The following is a 6,426-nucleotide window of genomic DNA, read 5'->3' as shown; positions in this document are numbered from 1 at the left end:
TGTCTGCTCATCAAATGAAGTTTGGTGAATTTGCATGAGTGAGCCAGTATGTCACAGGTACACTTTTTGTATTACAACAATTGTGGTATACCGCTTAAGGTGTAAAGAAACTAGATTTACGTTATTGTCATACTCTTTTTTTAATGAAAGAACTCCACATTTGAACAGACCTGAACAATGTCGTCTGCAGCTGAAAGCAACAAAAATGAGATGAGAAGTAAACAATTTCTCATCAGAGAAGATGGTCCTTAACCCGTTGAAGACTGGTCCCAAGTATACTCAGGCAGGTCTCTATTGGAAATGCATGTTGTAGCAAAATGAACCCATCCTCAACGGGTTAAGGTAAATCCGATTTCGGCTTTAGAAATACTGTTCATCGAACAAGTTTCTGTTTTTGATATTCCTGCGTCCTTCTTTGCCTCATTTGCATAGAGAAGGATTATAACTCTCTTCACTCCTCAGGAAGCTAAGACAGAAAGAAATGCTCACTCTCCATATTTTGCTTTACCGAAAGTGTAACTTTAAATAATCAGCAACAAGCAACTTCCGGCGCAACATGAGTTATCTCGCCCGAAGCAATCAACATTTTGAGTAACATCACACAGAATGATTCACACTGGTTGAATGTGTCTTTTATCATTAAATATGTGCCGGGGGGGTGGGAGGCAGAACTGATCAAGCTAAAACAAAGATGACCCTAAGTGAGAATTTGAACTACTTTTGCCAGTTACTGAACAAAGTGAAAGATACCAAATGTTCTGAAAATTTTCGCATGTAAAAAAAAACAAATAACAGTTGCCTGTCTGTATGTTGCCAAGTGACTTTATTTTAGTCACCATAGTTTGCTAGGTTGTTGGGAGGGAGGTAATTGCAAATTTAAACAAAGAGGATCTTTCTCCTTTTTTTTTTTTAATTGGGGGGAAAAAAAATAACATTGAACTCGATGAATACCCACCACGTGAGAGAAAACCACTAGACTGAGATGGGAAAGAGATCTGGCAACAGTTGTTCCATTGGCAGACGCGGATAGAACTCTGGAACGTTTTTACAAGTGTCGCGTCATTCAGACAGGAGACAGGGCTGAGACATTCCTAAAAAGTGATGAATTCATTGTGAATCACCGGCGGAGTAGGATATGATTTCTGTGGCATATTCCAAAAAAAGAAGAAAGATAAAGGAAAAAAGAAAAGAGGACATCCTAAAACCAAACCGCCCAGCTATATGGGCTGTCGCCAGTTTTCTCGTTTTGTTACTCTCTTCGCCAGCTTCAAATCTTTTTCACCTTGGACTTTCTGATGTAACCGCAACATCAAAATGATTTCATCTCTCAAGGTGTCTGTAGGGGGGGGGGGGGATATGTACATTAAAAGATATCATACAAATAATGAATGTTTACAGTGCAATGGACAGAATATTTCATGAGGTGAAAGATGAAATGATCCATTCAACAAGGTGCACCCGAGTTGAATGGATCAAAGATTTCATCTTTCACCGAATGAAATATTCTGTCCATTGCACAAAAGAAAAACATCTATCATTTGTTTTATATAACACTTAAAATAGATCCTTGTCATTTGATGTTTTATGAATTTAGAAATAAGAGAGAATGTGGGGGCTCTGAGATTGAGATAGTACTCACTGAGCGCGGTTGTCTACGTTAGCGCGCTATCCGCGCTGTCACATGCACACTGCAAACGCAAGCGTTTTACATGCGTAGTGTGCCGGGCTCTCGCTGTGCGTGCAATGGAGCAAATCGTATGGATCCAAGATTGCATGGTAAATGGAGCAACAATTGCACAGATGATGACATCATAGTGAAATGGGACAAATGATCAATAGCAAACAACCAATCAAATGATAAGGATCTATTTAGGCATTATATAAAGACAGATAAATTTTGTCCCACAAACACGAATGCCTATACGTGAATAAAATTGCTAAATGAAACCAAGAAACATCACACTTGCCCATAAATATCATTTATAGTACTAGTCCTGTGTTTTACTGTTAAGTTGTGCTTTACTGAAATGCTGAAATGAATCCATATTGACAAATATATTTCTGAGTTATTGTGTCATTTGAAGGTGTGTCCAGAGGGAAATAGTTTTACATTTCCTGTATCACATAATACTAGCAACCAGGGACCGATTATGATGTATTCAGCATTTCATGAAGCATTTTGTCATATATTTTTTTCTGACAAATTGTTACAAGCTGCATGAAATCCTTGCATCTGATTGGCTAAGAGCAATTCCATCTTTCAAATTTGTCGGACAAAACACTTCATGAAATGCCCCCAAGGCGAGATGTACACACTCCTGGGACCCAGTGAGATTACATGTACGCAGGTAAAATGTACCTTAAAGCAAATGACAAGAACAACAAACTGTTTAGTATCGATTTATGGTAGATAATGACAAAATACGCGACTTTACATTGTATGACCCATAGTCATGTACTGGTAAGAAGTGAGTTTATGAATGTGTCATGCACGCATACATTTCTCCATTCAGTACTGTACTGTACAATTGTGAATTTAACCACTCGTGAAACTTTCGTGAAGTCCTGATTCACAAAAAAATGAGACTCACTAAACAGATGGTTTATACAGTATATGATGTGTGTTCTAAGTAATATAAATGTACCTATGTGCATAATGAATATATATAATATATGCCCCTGGCTCCCAAAACTAACAAAAAGTAGCCAGATATTGATTTTTTGGTTGTTGTTGTTGTTGAGGACAGACTCTGAGAGACCAGACTCTAAGCTTTACAGGATGTAAAACTCCATGGTAATTACTATGAAGGGATCATCAGATTAAACTGAAATCCTTCACACTCATTAAGTACATTCTATTTATGAATAATTCTTCCTTTCAATGCAATAGCATTGTCCTTTCAAAAGTAATTAGAGTTGAAAGTGAAGAATGTTGACAAGGTTTTTAAGAAATGAAATGGGACCTCTAAGTTGTACCTTATCACACAGACCCCCCCCCCCCCCCAAAAAAAAAAAAATATGAAGAATAAGTGAAAAGCGATGATTTCCTGTTTGTTTTAATTTCTCAAACTGTAGATTTATAAGGAAAAACTGTGCTTACAGAAAACATAAAAACTAAAAATTGAATAGGTTGACCCATTTCTCCATTTTGGGGGGTCCTCACATAAAATCAGGGTGTTTGGTTGGTTTTTTTTTACAAACATGTAAATACTTTGAATACCAGTAAGCACGCCACTGATTCCAGTGTAGAAGAACCAATGAAATCAATGAAGGCCATGAAGATATAACTAGCCCTTCATTGTCTTATCATTATAACATATGAGAAAGACACTTATTATTGTATATCTAATAGTGCAATCAGCATTACACAGTTACTAGCTGTGTGTACAAAGTACTGTTGTATATTTGTGTTGTACATGTCAAAGATGATTAGAAACATTTTTGGTGCACTGTAGAAATGACATGCTAGCAACAACGATTTGCATATGATAAGAGGTTTTAGTGTTGATCATGTGAATCTTTGTCACTGTAAGTATTACAAATCACAACTGTGTGTGCCTTTTTTTGTACTGATGTAGTGTTTTCAAGTTGGTGCTTCCCAGCCATCAATAAAAATATGAAAACATGAGAAAGTTCATGTTTTGTTTGTTTTTTAAATTCATGAATTGTGTACGTGCATCCTCAGAGCTAAGTGTGGAAGAGTGCACTTACGTTTTTTTACTGAACATGAACTGCACCAGGTGGAACAAAAAGTAAGGTGTCATATCATACATTAAACATGCACTCACACACATGAATACACTCACACGCTCACAATTGGATATGTATCACGGTTACAGCTCGTTATTCCGAAGGCTCTTTATTCCTAAGATTCGTTATTCCGAAGGTTCATTGTTCCGAATTTCATTTTCGGACTAACCAATCTTCGGAATAACGAACCTTCGGAATAACACCACAAATTTTCGGATTAACGAACCCTTTTTCATTTTCGGATTAACGAACCTCTAAGTATAGGGAATTTGCGTGTTTCGGATTAACGACCCTTCGGAATAACGAACCTTCGGAATAGCGAACCTTCGGAATAACGAACAGCACCCATGTATCACGTATGCATGTATACATATGAATATGTGTGTGGATGTGTGTATGTTTGGATATATATGCAATATTCATGTGTGTATGTAATGCTATGTACTTGCATAGATCATTTACTATTGAAGGATTTTTTTGTGCAGAAAAAGGCAGGAAAGGTATTGACAATCCAAATGTGCCTGTCTTCAGCCCATCTAGTTTGACAAGCTGTGGAAAATGGGAAGACGGATAGTGGTGTCGTTTCAGGAGTAGAATAACCATAATGTCAGATTCAAGCTACCTTTCACTCCACACATAATTCATGCTTCAGTTGATATAAACTGCAGCTAACCTTGCATAGGTTGAATCCCTTGGGACTAAAACAGCTTTGACTTGAAGAGAAATTTGACTTTAAAAGATTTTTTTGTGTGTTTTTTTTTAAAGGAAAAATGACAAAGTCCCTGGACAATATTCGACCTGAGTTGGACTTATGCAAGATTTAATGTATACTTCTTTTAGTGAAATCTTTGAAGGCTTCCATGGCGGTAGAACGTTGGAAGGTAGAAGGCTTAACAGTGCACCACGTATTCTTTCTTGGGTATGTATGTGGCCCTGAAAAGGATCTACCCACTCTCGACGTTTCGGCAAGCATGTTCCTGCCTTTTTCAAGAGAAGAAAGACTAGAAATGTCGCTATGGCGACTGGTATGCCTCCGCCATAATGCATGATTCTCGTAATAAGTCTATAGTACATGTGGATAATGTGTGATTACATTTTCACAAAATTGGCAAAATATTAAAAGGACATGATGGTCACAAATGTGTTGAATGTTCACCTTCCTTGACCTAGGTTTAATTGGATGAATGGAAGAGCATGTATTTGGGGATTTTAGGACTTTTACTTGACTTTGACCCTTTCAAAAGTTTATGCATTGAGTAATTTTCAAAGTACGGAGAAAAAGTGCAATTTCTGTATTGAGTAGTAAATTGTTACCATTTTCATCTGGCCTTTGACCCTTGATCTTTGACCCTAAGATTCATAAGAGAATCACTGTCAGGCAGAACATGCACAGATATGTGCTAAGTTTCAAGAAAACTTGAGCCACTTCCGAGATATGGAGGAAGAAGTTAAGTTCAACACTTTCACTTGATCTTTGACCTTTTGACCTTTGAGGCAAAAAAAAAAAAAACTTCTCAGAGAATCTCTGTTGGGTTATACATGCATACACCAAGTTTTAAAAAAAAAATTATCCTGCAGGCATTGCTTGAATATGAGGGAAATAGTAAAATTTGGAAGTGTTGCCCTTGACCTTGGATCCATGACCTTGGACCCCATGAACCCCAAATTCCCTAGATAGTCACTGCCAGTCAGTACGTGCATATACACTATGTTCCATGAAGATACCTTAAACCATTTCCAAGATATAGAGAAAAAAAGTGAAATTTTAACATTTTTACTTGACTTTTTGACCTTTGACCTTTGATCTCATGACCCCAAACTTTCACCAGAGAGTCTTGACAGGGTAATACATGTATACACTAAGTTTCAAGAAAATATCTTCAGGCATTGCATAGATATGGTGGAAATAGTGAAATTTTGAGCATTTGACCTTGACCATTAGACTTTTGACCTTGAGGATGTGCACTCAAAAGTTGATAGGCACAACTTCACCCCCTAATACACATACATGCCAAGTTCCATTAGGATACCTCAAAAGGTTTTTTAGTTACTCTGTCCATAAAATTCATTACGGATGAACGGAAGGACGGACAACTCGAAAACATAATGCCTCCGGCACCACTTCGTGGCTGAGGCATAAAAATTGGTAGCCGAACAATAACATATATATAAAGATAAATGGATGATAATTTGGGGATTTGAATTTTTACTTTGTTGTACCGGGATTTACGTTATAACCGTGTTCGTTATAACGGGAGTGCACTGCATTGTGTACAAGATTCATCTTTAAACTTTACGTTCAAAGATAGTAAATATAAATAATATTTCATGAAAATTCAAATATAGTTTAAGCCAGCCTCAGTTATTACGATTCCCGACCTCACGGGAAAGATTTGTGCGACATAAATTGAGAAGAATACCATTCTCCTTTCTATTTCGAAAACGTACCAGAACACGCCGCACACGCCTGATACTTGTGACGTCACTGAATGAACTCGACAAGCAAAAGCAGACTACGTCCTGTATAGACAGTGCACAGATTTAAAGGTGTAATTTTTCCCAGGTGAGCAAAGTATTGATATTTACCCGGGATAAATGCCATACCGATGCAAAGTGAATCTAACGCTTTTCCGTGTCATTTGAATAATATCCATCATTAGTAACGACAATATATCA

This window comes from Diadema antillarum, unplaced genomic scaffold (genome assembly GCF_040938485.1).
Source record: "Diadema antillarum isolate AM-2024a unplaced genomic scaffold, OU_Dant_1.0 scf00000003, whole genome shotgun sequence".
Taxonomy (NCBI): domain Eukaryota; kingdom Metazoa; phylum Echinodermata; class Echinoidea; order Diadematoida; family Diadematidae; genus Diadema; species Diadema antillarum.
This window is presented reverse-complemented; position numbering follows the sequence as displayed.